Raw genomic sequence first — 24206 nt, 5'->3', positions numbered from 1 at the left:
GATACATTTAAAGTGGTTGAATGTCATTTATTCATTACATTTGATTTCTTATGACATGTGAATACTAATATTAGACTGATATCTTTTATACAATAAACGATATAATTGTGCTTTTGCCAAATAATACTTTAAATAAATTTAAAATTTAATAGAAATAGCCAAATCTACAAAGGTCAGTTTTAGTAGGGGAGTATAGAAACAAGTCGATAATTTGATGGTCAATAAATATGTGAAATCTAGCGAAAACTTATATGCGCACATTCCTGCATAGATCGGTACACAAAGTTCGAAATACCGAGTTCGTCCATTGCCGAAAGATTTGAACTTACGATGCTTTGTTTTATACAATGGATTATATTCTTTTTGTGGTTCGCTATTATCTGCTCTACATTTTCGTATAAAACCAAATATGTCAGTGAATTCTTGCTGACTCCGAGTATTAAAATATTTCTCATAGTATAAAGCTACTTCTTATTTATTTTTTATGCAGTGAATGCATACTTTACGCTTAAGCTTGTTGCTCTAACCATTACGAACATCTTAGAATTATCATCTGACAATCAATTCCGGAAAAGTAGCTATTGAGAATTATTTCTGACGTACAAATGAGGGTTGACTTATCTGGAAAATGCAGTTCTCAGCTAATCTTAGTGAGAGTTGTGTTATATATATTGTGAGCCTCTATTTTTCGTATCAGAACTTATCATGTTAGCACGCATTTTTTATTACGTATTTTGAAGTTCGTTGTCATTCGAAGAGAGAGAATCTACTTCTATTAAAATCAGTATAAGTTAGTTGTACGTATGATGTTTGACCAATGTTTTGCATTAAAAGTATGCCTATTATATTGTTCCCATGTTATACTCTAGCATGAAGAATTATTCTAACTTGAAAGAGGAAAAAAATCGCTGCATTTAAGAATTTCGGGTAAATTGCATAAACGTACTTTTTAATTAGAAGTTATTTATGAAGCAAAGACCAAAGGATTATTTATTATATTATTGGGTAAAACTTAACTAGAAAACTTTGCTGGTGAGATCATTCCCATCGTTTGGATTTAAAAAGTTTGAAATGGTTAGTTGAACCAGTATCTTGATTCATTTTCATTTTATTCATAATAACCGAAAATATATTAAAAACACCTTCGTATCACACAGTTCTAAACATGTATTTGAAAAATGCAGTTAACAACATAACTTGAACATCAAAATAAGATATGCTGATAAATAGCTAATATCTATAATATGTTGTATAAATGTAGTTAGTTGTCCAGTTAAATCAATATTTGAAAAACAATTTCGGTATAAAAACGCAATTTATTTACAATTAAAATTAAAATTAGTGTATTTCATCTATGCTTATTCTTAATTCAAATTATTTCTTGAGAAAAAAATTAAAAATAAACGACCAAATAATCGACTACAATTCTAGAATTGATAAATTCAGGTTTTCAACTTGCGTTTAGAAAACATACATAAAATAAATTACAAGCAAGCTTACATATCTAACTGAGCTTAAGCTATTCAATTTCTTCAATTACGTTGATAAAACAGTAATGCAAGTAGGATATAACTAGATATTTATTTAGATTAAGTACGTGGGAATACGTTATCTTAAGATGAATGCAAAATGCTGTTTATCTAACATACTTTCAGAAAATTGTCATGGGATTCAATGGATCAAATACATTCCGAAATAAGTAGAATCGTACGAGACTGTCACAACGGCGTGGGGTTATTTGCTGCTTATGGAGTTGTTATTTATGAAGTAAACATAAATTATTATTCAAGTCAAATTATGTGGCTCAAATTATGCAAGAATAGTCAAAGATTTATTGTAAACACCGATATCAAAAGGAATTAACTAAATAATGGATTTGATGGCTCGAGCTACCCCTCACGGCGCCTGTCATGTAAAAATGGTAGTTTAAACCCTATGCCACAATCATATATAAATTTAAATATTAGAATGAGTGAATAAGTAACCACTAAAACAATATGTAGAGCACATGAAAAAAGGCTGATAATCTGACTTACGATTTATTTCTAAACGTTTGAATTGAATATGTGATTTTAATCAAAATAAACATCAAATATAAGCGCTTATAAAATTTTATTTCTGTTCCTCTCTCGGTATCTCAGCGGCGTACCCGAGGGCTTACAGTACTTCAAGTATGGGTTCAATACATGCTGTGGGCACAGCAATGTTAGCACATGGTATAGCTTTGTGCTTAACAACATACAAACAACAAATTCAACTGTAAGCTTACTGGCTGAATTCAACGCAATATTGAACAAAACATCAGAGTAGCAAATAGCTTGTTACTCCTATAACACACACACACGATACATTTTTAAAAACTTGGGAGGTAATCGCTATTGCAATGTTAAAATCCGGGATTCGATTCCGTTAGGTGAATAGAACTCTTATATCCAATTGTGTAGTTTTTCGCTTAAGAACAAACAAAAGTACGAACTTGTTTTCTCTAAACTAGTATTTGACTCTACAAGTGACAAAGAAGGAAAAGAAATCGATTTTTTTATCAAAAGCAAATCCATGTATGACATGTTTTCAAGTAGTGCTTTGAAATCAAGAAATATAACGTTTTATTTGTAAAAGGTTTTTTACCTTACATAGCTTATAACGTTCTTATATAAAACTGACAGAAGCAATGAAAAGACTTATTGTTAACGTAATTAACAGTTTTTAAAGCATATTTAAAATTGATGAGAAGTTACTATTGCCTGCGCTTATTGTAGTTCAGAAATGAAAAACTAAATATTTGAAAAATCTCTACCTAAAAGTGGTTCCAAAACATTAAATGCATTATAAATAGTTTTAAAATACCTTTTCATAATTGTCGTTCTTCAAAAAAAAAAAGAAGATTTTAATACCAAACAATTAATAAATTTTAAATAACAGATTAACGGTCAAACACAAATGATTTAAAGAGCACTATTAAATCAAATTAAATGAAATATTACAATCTTTTGAATCTAGAAGGTTTATAGAAAGTCGACATTGTTAAGCTAAACGTTTGAAATTATATAGAGAATGAAGAATAAAGTGACAAATCTATACCCTATTATTAAGATACTTTCACATAAATTGTAAAAAAATATTAGTTACAAATATATGTGAGTATCATATCACAACAACAATACTTATTTTAGCAACGTTACTAAATGTAAGGCGTGCTTTCGAGTACCAAAATTGCATCAAATAGAGTTAAATATGTTAGTTATTTGTTATAAAAGAAAATAAAAACGTAATTTAAAGTTGATTATAACTTGATGTATTTGTTCTACTTTTCTCAAAAATGCATGGTTTCATTTGAAATCCCTGAAACTATCTTGCCAATTCAATGAGTTGCATTAAGAGTTAATAACGGAATATTTTGTGATAATTTCAAAATAAAATCATCGTTGTGTCATGCGGGGAATATATTAATTCAAGAATAATGCTAAGTTTATTTGCATTTTATCTTCTCAACTTATCCAGACATAGAAAACGAATTTCTATTTACATATTGGTTTCCAAGTCAAAGTTAATGGGTTTTGAGGGTTTTAGTTAATTAGATGTAAGAAATATGACAGAGATAGAATTGAATGTGCCTAGAAAACAAATAAATGCATTAGTGCGATTGTTTCTAAGATAGAAACGATATAAAACTATATTATGCTCTGTTCTTTATTATTACACACACATTTATTTTATTAGTTAAAGGAGATTTTCTGAAGCCTAGCTTAGCATATGTATTTTTTAACAATACCTTTGCCAGTTTTGTGCGCAACTCTATAGTGTACATAATTCAACAATCTTCGAAATTTTTATTAAATTATTATTTGAGCTTTTAATCTGCTTATCTTATCAAAACGACCTTATAATTATAATTTGTTATTTAGAAAATGAAGCACTTTATTATAAATCTAATTGTACCAACATATAGAAGATGGGCTTCGTTCGTGATAAAAACAGACAGATCACAAACAATACAGTTTAAAATGTACACGTTAGCAGTTACCTTTTTTTACATTACAAAACAAGGGAAAAAGGAGAACGAATTAAGTCTGATTGTCTTAAACAAAGAAACAGCATTAGAGACTTTTAAAGATAACTTCGCCTTACTACAAATACAAAAAGAGGCATGGCAGGAAAGCCATTCCCTACAAATGTTTGATAGACTTGTAGATGTAAAATATTTAAACACGTAAATAACTCTTTAGACTAGGCAGAAAGTATGGGGGTGTCACCTGAGAGCAGATGTTGGTCATTTGTAGCAGTAATCCCATAGAATCGAGTTTTTTTCTTTATTTTACTTACCACGCGAACAGTGTGTCAAAAAAGTAGTTTGCATCAGTTTTTCAGTCAGGCCTCTTTATACATGGTTGAGTACGTTACATTAAAACAATTTGACTATGTAAGTCAGCAAGTTGTGTGACAACAACAGTCGATGTAAATACGCGGTAGAACGAAATGTATCAGAACTATATTTTGCCATTGTTCTGGCGTCTTATAGACAGCATGTTACCAAATAATTTTCACTTTGAGGATGGGTATGCAAAAACCCTTTCCTATGTAGGATATTTATACACTCATACGGTAAAAATGCATGCAGGTTGAAAATTTAGGACTTACAAGATGGAGATATCCATTGTACTTAATGACACTGGAAAACAAAGTAATGTGGATAAAGTAGAAACCCTGAGACCACCCAGAAAGAAACCTAGAATAATTCGCACTTTATTCATGGTAAACAAAGTGTGGCGTTTCCTAACAGATGAAAATCCACAAAGGTTAATATAAAAGCCGTGCACGCGTCAAGCGCAACAGTACGCAACATAATAAAAAATTATATCTGTCTAAAATGCGACACAAATCTCTTAAACAGCTGCAGAATAAAACTGGTATTCAAGTTATTCCATATGAAGGCACACATGGAAATTAACCGGATGCAGCGCCTATGGATTTCTCTATGACTGGACTATTGGCAAAGAGGCTCGGAAAACATTATCATCATGACTGGATGGATTATGGAAAGCTGCAAGGAGGAGAGGTGTAATCTGAACATGACAGCTTTACGACGAAGCCCTTTGAATGGAAACTATGCTACAAGGCTGTTGTCAACAAGCAAGGTTTTCAAAGAATATAAACGAACGTGATTAAATGGACTGTAATGGCGTAGTGAGGCTCCAATATCGTTTTAATGTAACGTTCTCAAACACAAGACAGTCGAGTAGAGATAATGTTAACTGTAAGAAGAGGTGTGAATGTCACCTACAGAATAATAAGATATACATTAGCGAAATGGCCTTAGTGGATGTATAGCTGCTCAAAAACGCTGCTTATAAAATATGCTTAAACCAGAAGGCTGAAGTATAATTCAAACTTCTAACAATGAACGATAAATTAAAGAGGGTTTAATTATTTTGGAACAATTACTGATAATGTTACTCAGGCTATTCCACGACCACTTACGTAGTATTTGATTAAGTACATACAAAAATATGTATTAATATCACGATTATAACAAAAAAAAAACGAAATATAATTTTATTTCCATTCTCAATTTTTCGTGGACGCTTAGAAACGTCAAAAAATACTAAACTGGATTCATAACACTTTGAATACAAAACTGCTTTAAACACAGATTATTATAGGTTTTGAAGTTTCGAGTATCCGAGTGACGGGATTGCAAAACAGTTTTTTTTTTTTTTTTTGCAAATATGTTCTTAATTCTGCTTAACGTGTTATTGAATATTTGACTGGAAATTTGGTTTAAAGCCTCACAGGAACTGAAAATATATGTTTTGGTTAAACTCATATACAGAGTCATGAGTACATGAAATGGATATTTTGCCCTCAATAATAGTAAAGCTATTAGTTTGATAAGATAAATTCATATTACGTATGGGTCGTAAAGATAGTGAATAAAATACTCCTATTTTGAATTTAAAATTTGCCTCATTAGAAGAACAAGATAAACAACTTATGTATGTGTGATGAGCGTATCTGTATAATTTTTAGGTTTATAACTAACAGCAAAGAAGAATCTTAAATCAAACGATAACGCTTGGTATTTTCCATACAATGTAGTAGCCATTTTTACTAGCTCTAAATCCTTAGATTTAGTCAAGTATCTTTTAATATTTCGCGTATTGAAGCATTAACCTGAATGAATGATACTTATAGATTGTGTCCAATTCAAGGATGCTTTTTACATTATATTTTTTATGTTGAGGTTAGGTTTACTTAACATGTATCATCTAAAGAGGGCTTAGTTTTCATTTCTCACATATACTAATGCATATCAAGTTTTGTCATATGACGTTAGCACATTCTAAAAACGTAATAATTCCATTAGTCAAATTGAAATTAAATTTTAACTATATTGTAATCGTTCAGAAACGTTTGTTCCCTCAAAATTTGAAAAGAAAACTAATCTGCCACGTCAGGCATGTTTGATGGGAGAGCAATTACACGAATTCTGCACCGTACCGCATCTGTACAGCCTCACTGTATTTGTTCTGTTTGTTGAGCCTTTCAACCGTAGTTACTTTCAGCCTGACTCAATAAAAGCGTGAATTTATAACATCACTGAAGCTCTCGCCCTCGCTTATGACGTTCAAAGCCGTCGCGGGAAATCCTGTGAGATCTGCTTAAAACATGATCCACCATTTCCTAGCGATCTTTATCGCCAGTAGAAATAATGACTGTTCAAGAGAAAAGAAAAGTTATCACATGCATATGTATGAGCTGTAACGTCATAATAGGCTCTTCGCTACTAACGCTCAAATTACTAAAAGAACTAAAGCAGTTGTACCTGAAAAACAACTACACCGTGTCTTCTTATACACGAATAAGCATGTTAACAAACTAACATTTGTAAGTGTATGTATATAAAGGTTTAGTAGATAAATACGTGTCATGTAAACTTTAACCCGCCTTACTTTGTAAAATAATCACAATAACAGTACAAAAATTTAAGCATAATTGCACATGAAATCTACTTGTATTCGCAAAAAATGATAGTAGTGTACTTTTATGTTTCTTCGATAGATAGATTTCACAATCTAGATAATTAATTATTATGAACTCTCTCTACAGTGGTTTGTTCAATAGAATTTAGATGAGGTTGGTATATCATGTCTTTAATAACCTTGTTCTTATAAGCAATTTTGTTGAGAACAACAACCACAAAGTAATGGCAAGAAATATATATTCAATTCATATCCTTTATATTCCAAAATTGATAGTATCTACATAGTTCCGTACGAGAGCGTCGTAAACAGATTCATTATATAATTATGTGTGTGTATATATAAATGTGTGTGAGTGTGAAAATATGTTTTCAATTGAGTTATCAGCAATATTTATATACATATAATGTCAGAACTTGAATATAACAAACACTTAATATTAACGAGTGCCGTCAACAGTTTTAAAATCGTCCAATTAGAGAACAGATGCATAGTAGATTTACCAGGGAGTAGCATTAATACGGCAATAGAGATACATAATCTATCAAAAGCTTTCAGTTTGCATAATGAAAATTTACCATCTCAATACATTGAAAGGGCTAAGCTTGAATTCTTAATCCTCACTATGTTCCAATCCTTAACATAAATTTGGATTTCATATCCAAAAGGCGAAATACACCAGTTCTTATAATGTGCGAAACATAATGTAAGAGATCAATAAATATCTTTGTAGACATAATGTTGTCACGTTTTATATCTCTTATAAATTTATCATGCTCCACCAAACTGCCTTGTCATGTTAGAACAGTGATTTCTTATAAGGGCATAAAGCTGGTTGATATTTTACTTGTTTTTTCCATTAATAATAGATGTATGGTTGCAACATATAAGGCAGTAATTTCTGTTGGATACAATGTAAAAAAGTTGTTTTGATAATTGAAACGAATGTTGTATTATTTAATAAGATCAGAAATTACGTTCGACAAACTCAAACACATATGTGAAATATAACACAATCGTTCGGCATGGCATTATAAACGCATATCGTTTTTGGAACCAAGAACGCATATGAAATGCAGTTTAAGTTCCAAAATGTGTATATTCAAATACATTATTGTGTTATGAAGTCACATTGTTATTAATTTGTTTAGTTTGAACTGTTCAGGAGCACAGCCTGGAAACAAATCGCTGTCCATTTGAGGTAATTTGTTAATATTTATTGTTTTATGCGGTGCTTGACTTTTAATTTCTATTAATAATATTTTAATTTACTAATACTGTTATGGATGTGTAGAAATTATAAAATTCAACACAAATATTATTCACAACCCAACATATTTGTGCTATAGGTCTTATTAAGCTTGTTACAATGATTGTGTTGTTTTAACTTTAATTTGTATTATAGCTATTTACACATCAAACTTGCGTTCCATAATGTATTTTATCTTCTTACATTTTGTTTGCTTGTAAGTCATATTTACTTTAGCAATGTAATAGCTGCAACAGAATTTGTCAATTGATTAATATTATTGCATATACGCAAAGCATTTGACATTTTTGTTTATAATTTCAAGGAAGACTACACAAGATCTATCCGCACAAAGCTGTCCATAATTTGAAAGTAATAAACTATAGAGATAATGTAGGTAGTCAACAACAGCTACAACCAACTTTTACGGAGATTTAACTGTCACTCTTATAGCGCACCAGTGGCCTCAAAGTGGGAAAACCTTTTCTGCAGCAACAGATCGCGCAGGCTAAACCCACACTAAAATGAAGATGAATGTTGTAAATACAACTAAAATGATTTTATCTTAGCTCAGATGTTAGATTTGTCCAGTTTAGAAATGCTTATAAAAATGCACTAGTGATAAACATACACGAGTCACATACAATGCGTAATCGTAACTAAATGATCAGTTTATCATTACAATAAATTATTACAGAGAACACAGATGCATTTTATTTTGCTCTAAACAGAGCGTATTCATTGTTTTAATATTACAATAAGTGTATAAATATACGATTTTGAATTAGTATTCCAAATATTTTGTACCCATAATGCTCCCCAGCTCTTTAGTTGCCAATTGACCATCCCAGTTCCCATATAAGCCTATGCGGCCTTTATAATATTCATATCGTGACTTTGTGGAAGTCATTTCATAATTGTGAGTGTTCCATCATCTTCTTTCTTCCTTCCAGATATTGGTTCATCACATTTACTACATGACTGAGATCACTATCACACTGAAAGATCAATCTCTGTCAGCAGTCAGAGTACGACCAATTATTTTCAGATTTCCAAATCTATTGGCTGAACTCAGACCACAATTGTATTAGTTCCTTGGTATGCTTCATTGTAGATTTTGATGTTGACCGTTATATAATTCTCCTGTCTGCTATTTTAATCAACTATTGCTGATAACCAGCTATAATTTTGGTTTATCTGTAAAATACATCCTCTTTCAATTTTGTTCGTTCCATTATTTGGAATCTGATGGCCAATTAAACCATTTGATTTCTTTAGCTCTCCTTACTAGTGGTTTTTCAAAAGCTACACATCAACACTATATCTTACTGTACTGGATGTGACATTTACACCGGTTCTTAGAGTTAGGTCATTGGCTACATATCTACTGTGTTGCTTAAAGAGCGTAAAGAGTTTGGGCTTTCTATTAGCTTCAACCGCCTCTACAGAGTTTGAGTACGTTATATTAAAAACGATTGTTAGGTATCACGCAAGGTATTTAACTTCATTTTATAAGAGTATTGGCTTTCTCTTTCGACAACTTCTTTTATCAATAGTACTATTAATAACAACTTCTGAGTGAAAGTAAAGATTAGTGTATTATAATATCTGAACCACAACATACGTGCATGACTTTTTCAGATTTTTACACAACCATACATGATACATGAAATGTCGCCTCAATCTTTGGCCTAAACTAGATTCCACAAGCCAAAATTTTACCCTCTACACGTTTATTACGTGACGTGTCTTATCTAGAGACAATGACTCATTCACCATACTAATGCTTGAAAATGTATGCCTACCAGTACATTTATATGTATTGTGCGGGTATGGCTCTGTTTAATTGGTTGGATGACAGTCAGTCACTATGAAAACTATAAACACGAGACTGTACTCTTGTTGATTTTTTGCATACGATATAGGGAAAGAAGTCCCTCAATATTTTACTTTTATATCCATTTTTATTTTCTCTTTCCGTAGATATAATAAGTACTGTGCATAGATAACTTTTGCTTCGGTTAAAACGTATGTTCAATGTCTCTTAATTCCAAGTTTGCATCTGAACGGCAAATAATTACACTCTTGCAGCGAACATATAACATGGTAATACATATCAAAATAATTAATACCCTAATATTTATAATCCTCTTTCCATAATAGGAGTTTCACACGAGAATATTACAACTAAGCTTTAAAATTCATACGAGAAGCATTTTTTCGTACTTGATAAGGTGATTAATTTTTTTTATCTATGCTTTGTTTTCGCTGAATATTTGTAAAAATATACCGTAGAGAGTCGTGAAGGCTCATATACTGTCTAGGTAATTTTCTTGTATCACACAATGAAGAGAAAATTTCACATACTCTGCAATGTATGCCTAACTGATGGAAATGGTTGTTTTTGTTATAATTTAAAGCATGAAAAGCAAACATTAAAACTAATATAATGCAATTTATAACGCTTGAACTCTAGTGTGCTAACGGTTTCCTTTATAATTGAGCACGGGCTTGTTATACGGGTTTGGAGACTTTCATGAATAAACTCCAAGTAAGAGAAATTATACAATCCTTTTACTGCTAACTGATTACTTATACTAAATTATAGTTCTATGAATAAATCAACTCACCTTAAATATTATCGTAGTATTATATTGTATTATAGTAACACAATATATTTTCTTAAATGATCAACGATAACCATAAGTAAACGGTGAATGAATTGATGTCGTGAAAATATTTATTAATGTTTGTACGAATAACAGGTAAACTGTCGTTATATTAATCGCAAAATTTCAAAGAGTAATTTAAGCTTTCTTAGATGCTTATATGCATATGTTGTTAGACATCACACTGAAAAATAATTTAGTAATTTCTTATACTACCATACAGGTTACGCTAACAAGTTGCTCACAAGCTGTGAGTAATATTTATTACCTTATTTTGGATCAGAAGGTATTTAAAATAACTTATTAACCAATTATTTTAATATTTTGCAAGCTTGGATATATATAATATAAAATAATCTATTTTATACTCAATGGGCTATCTGCTCTAGGCTCACAACGGGTATCCGACCCTAATTGTTAACTTTATAAGCTCTCAAACTCATCGAAAGTCACATGAGAACAACTATATAATCACTAGCCCATTTTTTATCAGTACAAAAGGTATGACAACTGTTCCAATAAACTCATTGATGGCTTAGTTATTGTAGAATCATCAGTTAGTTATTCACTGAACAACTTTTGTCAAAATGTCTCTGAAACTTTCGAACCAGTTAACTTTTAATAATAAGTATAACTTATATTAATAAGAATAAAATCATTATAATTGGTATGAATACATATTTGTCATTTTGTGGATTGAACACTAATAAAATCTAAATCTTATGAGCATAACCTGTCAATACATTATTAAGCGTTAATGTTAAAAAATATTATATAAAATATAATATTTTACTGTACTTAGTATTTAATTAGACTTTACTTTCAAGGTTTTTATAAGCTAAAGATAATGAAATAAGAATTAAATGCAATTAGATGTTTATTAAAGCAGTTTCTCATGTAATGATTAAACATTCATGTTGAAGAAATAGCATTGAAACTACTAATATTTCTGTAAACTACGCTTAAAAATAACTCATTGTGCTAAATCACATTGGTTATAATTGTAAATTTATAATTCTCTTTAAAGCCAGCTTGCTTTAAAGCATTCTCTTAGAGCTAAAAAACACAAGAAAATTCAGAACATATTTCATATTTCTTGTATCCAACTTCAACTTTTCATTACAAGTGAAGAAGCGAAGGAAAAAAAACAAGTACTTAGACTTTAGACCAACATTTTTGACCAGGAATATTTTATGGCAGCCTGAGGCTGCGTTTTGAAAATAGAAAATAAGAATAAAGCCACCTGCTTCATCTCGCATATACATGAAACAAGCATTGAAAATAAACTAAATCTACACGATACGTGCAGTTCAATAACAAGGTGGTTCAAGGACATGCTACTCTTTCTCTTTTCTATGTCTGTGAGATTCTTTAATAACTTATATGCTTATGTTTCTGTACTAAAAGACATCCTCAAATAGAGGTTAGCAATTACGTTTAACTTTGACGTTAATATTCTTTGACAAGTTATCGCTATTTAAGTAAGCCATAAAATACAGTGCGATACAAGCACGCTTTATTATAACTTTATTTATTTTTCGAAAACACACACACAGGGAAATAACCTTGCAATAAAAGAAAATAAGTAGGCTTAGGTAAATCTAATTTTGAGTTCTCTAAAGGTTCTCTAATATGCGCATTTATTACTGACGCTTTATAGGGAAAGGTAAAAATAACTAAAATATACAAATAAAATATTTTTCTTTCCATAGCAAGATTAAAGTTACTTCAACTTTTGTATAAATGAAAAGGGTATATATCCCTCTTTTCTTTTCTATAGGGCCAGGTGTGGTCAGCTTATTGGTCTGTGGATCTGACGATTTATGGTTCGCGACCCGTTGCAACAAAAATAAATATCATTTTCCACACTTTTGCGACGTGGGAGCGTCATTATTCGACTACAATATCCCAAGAGTTGTTGTTGTTGATTAGTTATATTGTTGGTAGTCCGAATCAAACCAAATATTTACTGCTTTAACTGCATTTATACAATGTTCGTCAGCATCGTGCTTTTAATTGTTGCTTTATAATGATTATTAAGTTGAGAAATTGTCTTATTGTACAGTTTGATTTTTTAAAGTTTAATGTTTCATATACGGATTGATTGTAGTTCAATTTTCAGTAGATAAGAAAATAATAATGTATTGCACACTCACGTTCAAAGAATACATAGTTTGAATTTTGAATACCAAACATGCGTATTTTCGTTTGTCAATAACATTATATTTCAAAGTTTTGGAAGAACTAAAACTGAGAGCCTATAGGAACAGAACCTGTCATTGCGCTTATCGAGCCGATTCCTACCACATCTCAAAAGGCTCAGCACTCGGCTTTAGCTTCACTTGTTTTTAAGAATGGATTTTGAAGAATTTTTGAGTAGCGCAAATCGGCTTTTAAAACTTAGAATTACTTTCTTTCCGGTTTTTGTTTAGCAGAAGACATATTTGTTACAATATCTGCCCGGTAAACGATCTGGAGTTTCAAGTCCACTTGCTTCCAGTTATAATTTTTCTTCGAAAAACAAACAACCACAAAACTATAATCTAAAAGGATGTAATACAAGCTTAAAATTTCTAGAGTTAAATCACTTAAAAATAGCAATAACAATAGCAATAATTCCAATAACAAAAACAAATGTATAGACGGATTTGAGTTTTACAATCCCATGGGTCTATATCAAAACCCTGCCATGTTATGTTCTTAAACATCACAAAAGGGAAAACTGCGAGTATCGGCTTTTTAAGGGCAAGTTGTTTACATCTTCTGTCTGGCCCAGCATGACCAGGTGGTTAGGGCGCACGACCAAACATGGTTGCCTTTTCAGCTGTTGGGGCGTTATAATGTGATGGTCAATCCCACTATTCGTTGATAAAAGAGTAGCCCAAGAGTTGGCGGTGGGTGGTGATGACTAGCTACCTTCCCTCTAGTCTTACACTGCTAACTTAGGGACGGATAGCGCAGATAGCCCTCGTATAGCTTTACGCGAAATTCCAAACAAACAAAAATGTTCTGTCCAATGAGTTGCTGATTTGCTTCATAGTTGATCTCCATTTTCACTCTTTCAGAAAATATAATCATGTCATAGAATAGAGTGTCATACTTTTATTATAAGTTGTTTTTTCATATATTGTACTGTTTGATGAGTATAACTTTATATTAAGACAAACTATTTCTCTTGAGATTAAATATATGTATATACCTACTAATAATGTTACTTCTAAATTAACTTCATGGTTGATAACATTACCTAGAACTTTTTTTTCTTTTACACAGTTTGTTTGTTTGTTTTGCTTTTTGAAGTTAAGCACAAAGTTACGCAATGGGCAATCTCTGCTCTGCCCACCACGGGTATCGAAACCCGGATTTTAGCGTTGTAAGTCTGCAGACATACCGCTGAGCTACTGGAGGGCTTTACACAGTTTAAACATTTTGTACAATTCGGTTTCAGCGATACAGTCCTATTATCGTAAACTAGCTTATACAAATGTTCAACAATTTAAAAATATGTAATACATATTGGTTAAGTACTAATATCAAAGGCCCGGCATGGCCACGTGGTTAGGGCACTCGACTCGTAATCTGAGGGTCGCAGATAGCCCTCGTGTGGCTTTGCGCGAAATTCAAAAACAAACAAACTAATATCAAACAGGATATTTCCCAAAACTAAGTTTACAATAACACAAAGAAATCATACTTAAGAATATTTCAGTAATATAAAATTGTCAAAATCTACAATCTGGAAAAAGAACTTTTTCATATATTTTATTCGCATTTACCAAATAAAGTTATTTTAAACAAATGCTCGCAATCTGATAAGTTGTTCAAATAATATTTATGTTTCACTATTGTGGAAATCCATACATTTCATGGCAGTGCCATATATCGTATTAAATATAATTTTATCTTACTGCTACCTTTAGTTTCATAGAGAAGAAACATGATAATCGTTTTTAGTATCATTGGCAGAAAAAAGACGAATGGCGCCGCTTGAGAAATAACATTCAGAAGGGCGTTCTCATGATAAGCTTGTTCACTTTACTGTCAGTAACAATCTTGACTGTCATCCGTTTCGTTTAAGAATATCGATTTATTCTCAAGAAACAGATTTCTTTCTTTTCAAAGAATCTCGCGAGAAACATTCATGAAACTGAAGTGAAAGCACTTAATGAAATTAATCGCTGTGCAAGAGCTGACATGTTGGTCGCGGACAAAACAATTTGCGTTGGCAAGGCTTCAGCATTCATTAGACATTCCGAGACTAATAAAAGCTCGCTGCCAGGTTTACCATGGTCACTAAGTAATACAATCTCAGTAGCAAGAGAAGAAAGCAAGCAGCATTATGTCCTACATGACGGAATTAGCAAGTCTCAATATTAAAGTGTTCAGCCATTGATTATAGCAGTAATTAATCCTGTAATACTTTTTAGTACAACAAAAATATTCTGAGTGACGTAGAACAAATTCCAAGGCTGTCATTTGGAAATTTTAATTCCTGTTGTTAACTAAACTTTTCTGGAATTAAGCAATGACTTATTCTCTGTCAGAAACTTGTGTATGCCAATGTCGACAACAAGGCTGGCCGCCTAGTCTAGCAGCTTCTGTAAATCGATAGCTTAATGATCTGTGTCATCAAGACAAACGTTCTAGAGAAGTGAATCTGTACCCTTTGTGCCCTGTTAGCCAGCCAAATTAAACAACCTTCAATGAATCTTGATTTCCAACATAAAATGTGTTTTTAGTAATATCTCTTCAAATTTCAAGAGCACCTTTTAATATCTCCTGTTATTTTCTTTAGTATATTTTACGAAATTAGGGTATATTCATAGCAATATGTTAATGATTTTCGAAGAAATCTCATTGACTCTTGAAGAATTAAATATTATTAAAAAGAAAATGTTGGTTACTGCTCCTTACCTATTTTTTTGTTCTCGCTGTGTAGTAGAATCTTACAGGTCTACTACTAATGGTTTTATTTTCAATAGCAATATTTATGTATTTGTCAGAATATGTCATTAAATTGTTTTTTTTTTCGGTATGTCTAGTGATATATATGTATATTTACTTTTTTTTTCAAATAACTGTACATATATTTCTGATTTATTTATTATTAATAGAATGAACAGCCAAAAACATATAGATACATTCTACCTTATAAAAGGTCAAAGATGTGTGGACAAAGTAATATTACAAATAAATATGGGAAAACACATATTTATTACACATCAGGTAGTAATGAGCTCGTTCCAAGTCAATTTAGGTATGAATCTCATGGTTTACTGTTGCGTAGAGCTCATAAATATTATTAATAGCCATATAGAGTCAATATAAAAACAACCAACTGTAATTCAAAGGTGAACGATTATTGGAATCGTTGTTTATGCAGTGATTGTCCGAAACACATCACCTTGGTTACTCGTATTTAAATTCATTGTGGGTAATAATCTGAAATCTTGAAAAACAAAAGGAGTGCCGGATATGCTAATTTATTATTAATTTCGGCCTGCCCAGTCATAATTGGTTATTTCTAGATATATGCAATATTCAGAATGTACTGTGAAAGGAACTGCAATATTGGTGTTGGCACTTGCGACATGAGCGACATCTTATGTGCAAATGCAAATGAATTAAACGGGCAGGTCAAAGGGTTGAGAGGTAGCCGTCCATGACTTCTAACTACCGAGTGAAAACAATCATTGAGCAGCACTCGTGCCATACGTTTTGTCGGCGTTAACCGATAGCTGTGTTGACTGGCATTCTTAGCACCCACAGCTAAATATATTCATTCAATCCTTTGTTACTTAGTTAAACTGATTCATCATAGGTGAATCTCTGCTTATCTCTCCATTTGGTGTAATGCTATGTATGCTTAACCCTTTTCCTTATTTCATAACTTAACTATAAAAGTTTGGAGAATGAAGCATTTTAAATTCATTTAAAGTATTTTTTACTCATTTCTTTATCCAAAGACGGCTATGTTCTTTAGTAGCCTTTGTAAGCAGTCAATGAGATTACACTTTTTGTTTTTAATTATAACTCTAGACAGTCTTATCAATGTTCTAAACAAGGAACATGAAACGTTTCCTTAACAATGAATTAGCTCATAATCGCTTCTTGGCTGCACACTTTCTGTGAAGGTTTGGCACGTTATCTACCAAAACACGCTAACTGATAATTTTAAATAATTTCTGCAATGCTCTAGAATGAAACATATAATACATATTAGTCGTATGAGGTTTTTATTCATACTATTTTCGAAAAAAAATAAAAACTAAACCGTTTGTATGAAAACAAATATTTAGTAAAACGCAGGTTTATACAGTCTTAACATAACACATTTATGAAATGTTAAAAAGAAGGGATACACTGTATATATATTTTATGCTGATGTTTACGTTTTCTTGCATTTCGAAAAATAAAATCACCTTAAAATAAATTTGTTTCTAATGTAGAATAAATAAGAAGTAACCAAATACTTGGATAGATAAATAAACCTATGAGAAACCTATATATGTTTTTATATTTTACTTTTGTTATCGATGTTTTTACACATTATTGTTTGTTCCTCAGTCCTTGTTTTGATAGTTTAAATTAAGCTTAAATCACAAATTTTTTAATTGTTTGGGTTCATTGCCGGAAGAGAAAGAATTAACTAAAATAAAGGAAAATTAACTTACGTTACAAACAGTTTATGGCTGTTTTCGAAATATTTTTGTTTATTTTTCGGATGGTAATCCTTCAATAAATTAACAAACCAAACATTTAAGAATTATGTGAGAGACGTGAAATGTTATCAACATTTCATTACTAATTGCTCAATTTATTACGACGTCTCACACTATATATATTTTTAAACGTAGTTTTCAGTATTCTCATTATTTGGGCACTTTCTTTCTTTGTATATATCATAAATATTTTGGATAATTGTACCAAAACATTCACAATGTATCTATAATACTAAAGGGCGTGTATGTTTGTATGTGTGTCTGTAGGTCTATGTATCTGTGTGTGTGTGACCGCTATAAATACAGGAGGAAAGAACCTAAAAACCAGAAACTTTGCACACATACAAAGTGGACCCTGAGGGTGTGCACCTGTGTTTTATTACTTATCCACGTTTGCGAATGCGCATCTTTTTTATGAGGCAAGCTAACGAAAAAACCACATAGAAAAGAACTGTGACCGCCATAGCTCCAAGAAGAAAAAACCTAGAAAACTGAAATTTTGCATCACCCATACTAAGTGGACCCTGAGGGTGAGCACCTGGGTACTAATTATCTTATTTACGTGCGTGGGCTCAAGTGCGTGTACATCGTTTTAATCAGGCATACCTGCAAAAAACTACATAGTAAAGAATTGGTTCCTTATATTACAAATATAAATCACAGACAGACAGACAGGCACACACGTGTCTGTGTGTTTGTGACCACCGTAACTCTAAGAGAAAAGAACCTAGAAACCTGAAATGTTGCACCCATACTAAGTGGATCCTGATGGTGTGCATCTGCATATTACTTATCTTATCCACGTGCGTGCGTGCATCTTCTTAATGAGGCAAGCTACCGAAAAACCACATAGAAAAGAAGTGTTTTTTTATATAAGAACTTCTAATATATAGAAAATCCAGTGCACAATGCGTACCAACAACGGCTTTCATGTCATGATGCTTAGGAACAACAGTATATAGTTTATACTTTTATGCTAAATTGGGTTCAGAATACACACATTATCAACCTAATAGCCCGAGCGAAGCCGAGTACTTTCGCTATTATGTATATATATATATATATATTGTTGCGCTAAAATCTTCTTTATATGTTTATCGAAAACATTCTTTTTAATTACCACGTTATTTGGGACACACAGAGAAACAAACAATATTACTCCAATGTACTGGTTGATGTATGACCATGTTAATATAGTTGATGTGGTTGTTTGGTTAAAAATATATTAAAAGTTGATTAAAGAAACCCAGTCATATTCATTTCGAAATCAGCCTTTTCTTCTAAGTTGATATGCAATTAGTCTAGACTTTAAATAATTTTAAGTCGTTTCAAGTCTCAAGTTATGTTGTTTTAAATATCTTGATGACTTGCACAAATCAAGTAAGTAATTTCGCACGTATTATTAATTTTTGGGTTGAATGGATCAATAAAGACAATGCATAAATTTACAGTCTAAAAGACGTTAGATAAATTAAGTAGTTAAAAACTTCATATAAAATAGTTTTGTTGCTTTTTTATTACTAAAAATCTAATTTTATCAAATTATTTGAAATCTCTACTAATAAAGGTGGCCTAGCTTTGTTTGTTTGTTTGTAATTAAGCACAAAGCTACACAATGGTCTATCTGTGCTCTGCCCACCACGGATATCGAAACCCAGATTCTAGCATTGTAAGTTTACAGACATACCGCTGTGCCTCTGGGGGCTGGTGGCCTAGCCTGGCCTAATGATTAGGGTTCTCAATTCATAATCTGCGGGTCGCGGGTTCGAATCTCCTTCACCGAAAATGCTCGTACTTTCAGCTGTGACAGTAAATCCCACTCTTCGTTGGCAAAAGAGTAACCCAAAAGTTGGCTCGGAGTGGTGTTGACTACCTACCTTCCCTTTAGCCTATCCCTGTTAAATTGCGGATGGTTAGAACAGATAGACTTCGAGTAGCTTTGCGCGAAATTCAAAACAAACCAAACAAGCAATACTAATAAAGATAGTGTAATTAGTATGGAATAAAATGATGATTCAGTATCTGTTTTTATTTTGTCATAGGTTTACAATTTCATGTGCTATTACTTTCGCCTGACTAAGAAATTTAATGTATATAGGCTGTAATAGAGAAAATAAAGAAACAAAAAATAGCATGGTAATTATCAATAATTCCTGACCAAAACAAGCTAAGCTATCTCTATATATCAGAATTATAAATGAAGAAAGCAATGAGTATAGCTAAGTTAATAGACCGTTTATAATAGGAGAATTAAAAGAATAAAACAAAAATTTGTAATGATTAGAATGCACTCATTGATAAATTATGAATCCTCGCTGTTAACAATATCTTCGATCGTAAATCGAGTAATATGTCACGAGAGTTTCTTCTTGGCTAGGAGATTTAGGCTAGTCTCAAATTTAAATGGTAAGATAACAATGCAAAATGAACACCATAATAATAAAGAATTATAAATACAAATATGTTATAAACATTAAAATTGTAAGATATGATGTTAATGAGCCTAAGATTAACGAAAGAGGAGAATATACCATACTAATACGAAAACACTTAAAAATTGTTGTTTTCCTATCTGAGTTACAATAACATTGAATAATGAAACTATATTTGTATTTACAGAGATATAAATGCATTCAAGATGGGGCTCCAGATCCAGATAGTATAATAATCTTCATATTTAACGAGTAAAAACAAGCATATATGTTGAAGTTAATATTGGATGTCAACAGACCATTTCTAAAATTTGGGCTGATGCCTTTAACAAATCCCTCGAATAATTGTTTTACGAAACATCATTGGCGAGATACCAATGAATTCTATAGCTAGAAGGACTACATATCAGAGTGAAGCACTACTACGGTCGCCATTAAGTGATTATCGCAGTGGAAGAGAAACCTAGATCAACGCTGTTCAATTTTCAGTTGATTCTTGGGAAGGCTTTAAAGGTATTCAAGCATCTTGGAAGCAGCTTTAGGTCTGAAAAATGCCTACAACAGAGTTCATCTGTCCATTCTTACAAAATCCCCAGAAAAAGCATCAGTTTAACATGTGTAAGATCAGTTGTAGCTGCACTAACAACCACGAAATGTACCACAAAGCACGGAAGCAGGCAGTCAGACTGGGTCACCATCAACACTCATAAACCTCAAGGATTATCATTCTCGCCAGTCCTCTAGTCCACCTTGACATTCCAACCACAGTTGGTGTGCTATCCCTTACTGACAATATACTGTTGTACATCAGAGACTCTAGTAAAGCTGAAATCAAACCAAGATGCAACCATCTCTTAGCAGGTTGAAAAAGTGGTCCAATGTCAAGGGAATGGTAATCAGTCTTGTGAAAGCCACAGCCATGTTTTTCACATTCAGCAAGAGATATGATAATTATGACAAACTATCTCCATCCTCGACAGGCACTCAACTTCACCAGCCACATTAACACTAGAATAACGAGAGATACCAAATACATCAATAAACTGAAAGTTGCAGCAGGTAAATAGCTAAAGAATGCCATTTTTCTATGTTCTTCAAAACTCTTATCTTTTCCATCCTGGATTATTCGCTACCGCTGACCTGTAACAGTGCTATACAATTAACTCTAACAGTGCTTACAAACAAAATTGTCCACAAGGGCCTTGGTGGGAAGGTGCTACACATCTATCACTGAATGATAAGTCTCTACAAAATCTCACACTTTCTCATGTGTAAAAAAAAAATTTTGCACAAGTGGAATCTGTGGAAATGAACCTGGTCAGAACATGTATACATTGAGCAGAGGGTTAAACAGAAAAGCCTGGCATCACATATTTAAAGACCATGGTGGACAGTCACCTGTCATCATGGTTGCATATGTTTCCTACATCAAGTATGACGAAAGAGCTGGTAGGACATTAATTGTCTTGTGGAGCAACAACATTCTGTTTGAGACTGGCGGAACATTAAAGTTCTCACAAACAGCACAAGGATGGAACTGGAAGCCATAAAGCAACATCTCTTTTCGATTTGTTAAAGAAACATTTCACAAACAGACAGTGTCACCTATATATTATTGCGAGTGGCTCACAGTCAGAGTGGTTAATCCTCAGATGGATTGTAGAAAGCTAAAAATCTACATGGTAAGACCATCACTTGGTTAAATGTGCCAATCAATGCAGGGGGAGAGTTAAACAAGGAAGATGTCAAGCTCGCAGAAGTAGCCAATTTATGAAATTCACCACAACTCTACTGGCCGAATATAGGCTTACTCTGCTCTTGTCAGGTGAACGTGGCAAATATTAAAAGTCTTTATCGACATTCAGAGCGAATGAACTACTGGAACAAAAGTACCACGTGATTTAGCTAAGAAGATCGAAAAGATGGAAATCAATAGGACAGTATACAGCCAGATGGCAATTGGTAACATTAGTAAAGGAACTATGTTCTACATTTTGCGAAACAATCGGTCTTCATATAAGGAATTAGCGACTCTCAGGCCCAACCTCTAGGATTGTGATATTATATTCAACTCAACTATACTGAATTAACTATGTTTTCCTGTCCGTTGAAAAGTGTGATTTCAGTATACGCAAAAATTCATACAATTTTCCATGACATCGTTTAGTTACCATGAAATCCATTAAACTGATCTGACAGTGTAACGTTAAAATAACTTAACATCTGTGATAAGCACCTACCAATTATGTTACCTTTTACTGCAGAGTTGGGTAGCAATAGAGTACAAATATTACAGAAAAATATAATTATTCATGAAATAAAAAATATTAAACGAGTAACTTCATTATGCATTAAGTAATGGAAATATTAATATTCTAATTAACAGCTGAACTATAGGGACTAGCCGAAATATATAAGCTATTATAAGATACGAGAAATAATACAGTAATAATAAGTCTCTAAAATGAAATAACAATGTTGATAAGAATAAAAAATACAGTAATTAACAGAAAGTAATGTTATCAATAAAGTAATGAAATACTATATTAGAAACTGTCATACATATTGCATTAATTATAATGAGAAGTTAAACAAATGTGAGATATATATAATAATGGTTGTAATATTAATGTTGTTCTATATTACATAAAATGTTACACAAAAATCTAAGAGGTAGACGAGATAGTTAAAAAATACATATCGCGATATTCTGCAATGACATTAATATTATGATGGGTAGCAAAAAGATTGTTAAATTTACCGCAACATTAAATAAATCTAATGATCAAAATGGGGTTAGGAGAAATATTGTTTATTAAAAATTATGATAGTGAGTTTATAAATCCTTTCCACAAACTCTTGTTATATTGAATAAATTATATTTTATATAATAAGTTGAGAAAAGTAAAATTGTAAAATAATTCATTTGAAACACATAAGTATTAGAAACGAAAAATATTTAATTTCAGTATAAAAACACAAAATATCTGTTTTATTAAAAATATGGAACATAAACTTTTGATTAACGAAGTTTATATCAAAAATCAGGTACTGTACTCTCTTTATAGTCAAAGTGATTTCTACTGGATAAATGTTCTTAGCGGTGTCAATAAAACTTTCATAATTCGGTAAAGAAAAAAATATCATCAATAGCTCCACAAACACGACTATACATAGTCAAAGTGATTTCTACTGGATAAATGTTCTTAGCAGTGTCAATAAAACTTTCATAATTCGGTAAACAAAAAATATCATCAATAGCTCCACAAGCACGACTAAACATACAAAGCTTTCTTCTATTTTTTCTTTCGAAGATTTGTTATGAATGAAAACTCAAAATCGAATAAAATATAACTTTACAAAATGCGAACTGAAGTAACCGTCAAAAGGCATTCCCTATATTTGCTGAAACACGATGGTTGAATTGTATAAATGCGTTGCCTAGTTAAAAATAATGTATATATATATATAATTAATTTACTATGAAACAATGATAATTTTTATTTGTAACATGTAACGTTATCATAGAATAATTTATACTTACTAACACAAAACATTATTAGAAATCTTAAAATGTTTCCCTTATAATTTTACCAATAAGAAGACAAGGTAATCATTACTCATTTAAAAATCAAATGTTTTTATTGTTTTTGCATCAGTCTTTAATTTTCTCTTTTCATTCAATGAAAGTAAAGATGATAATGACACAAATTAATACCAGTTCTTTCTTAGATAATATTACAGCATTAATTTTAAATGTTCTTTTATGTATATTAGAGTATAATGGTATTACCGACAGGAACTGACAAATTCTTAGTCATAGCTAGCTTAAATGTTTAACAGCTTCAATAGATCTATATTTTTTATGGTGTTTTATGTGGTTTGAGTGAATCCAAAATAATATAAGAATTACGTTATAAGATTTTTCAGAATGAACCAAATCAAAAAAAAAAAACACTTTATTTTCACCTAGACTAACATATCTAATATATATATATATATGTGTGTAATTATAATATGAATATTACAAATAAAAGATGTATAAAATTATTTCAATATATATATGCTTTTTCATCCTTTAATAGTGCCAAAATAGTAACTAATTGTTTTTTAAATGAAAATAACAAGCATTTAATGTTACAGTGATTAAAAGA

The 24206-nt window shown here is 31.6% G+C and overlaps 1 protein-coding gene across 2 annotated transcripts in view; it reads right to left on the bottom strand.

Moving 5' to 3' along the window:
* The window catches only part of LOC106466034 (nephrin-like), a 122147-nt gene that overhangs the window by 58126 nt on the left and 39815 nt on the right, over positions 1 to 24206 (bottom strand). The gene's annotated exons all lie outside the window — the stretch shown is intronic.

The sequence above is a fragment of the Limulus polyphemus genome, unplaced genomic scaffold, assembly GCF_000517525.1.
Source record: "Limulus polyphemus unplaced genomic scaffold, Limulus_polyphemus-2.1.2 Scaffold2, whole genome shotgun sequence".
NCBI classification, from domain to species: domain Eukaryota; kingdom Metazoa; phylum Arthropoda; class Merostomata; order Xiphosura; family Limulidae; genus Limulus; species Limulus polyphemus.
This window is presented reverse-complemented; position numbering and strand designations above follow the sequence as displayed.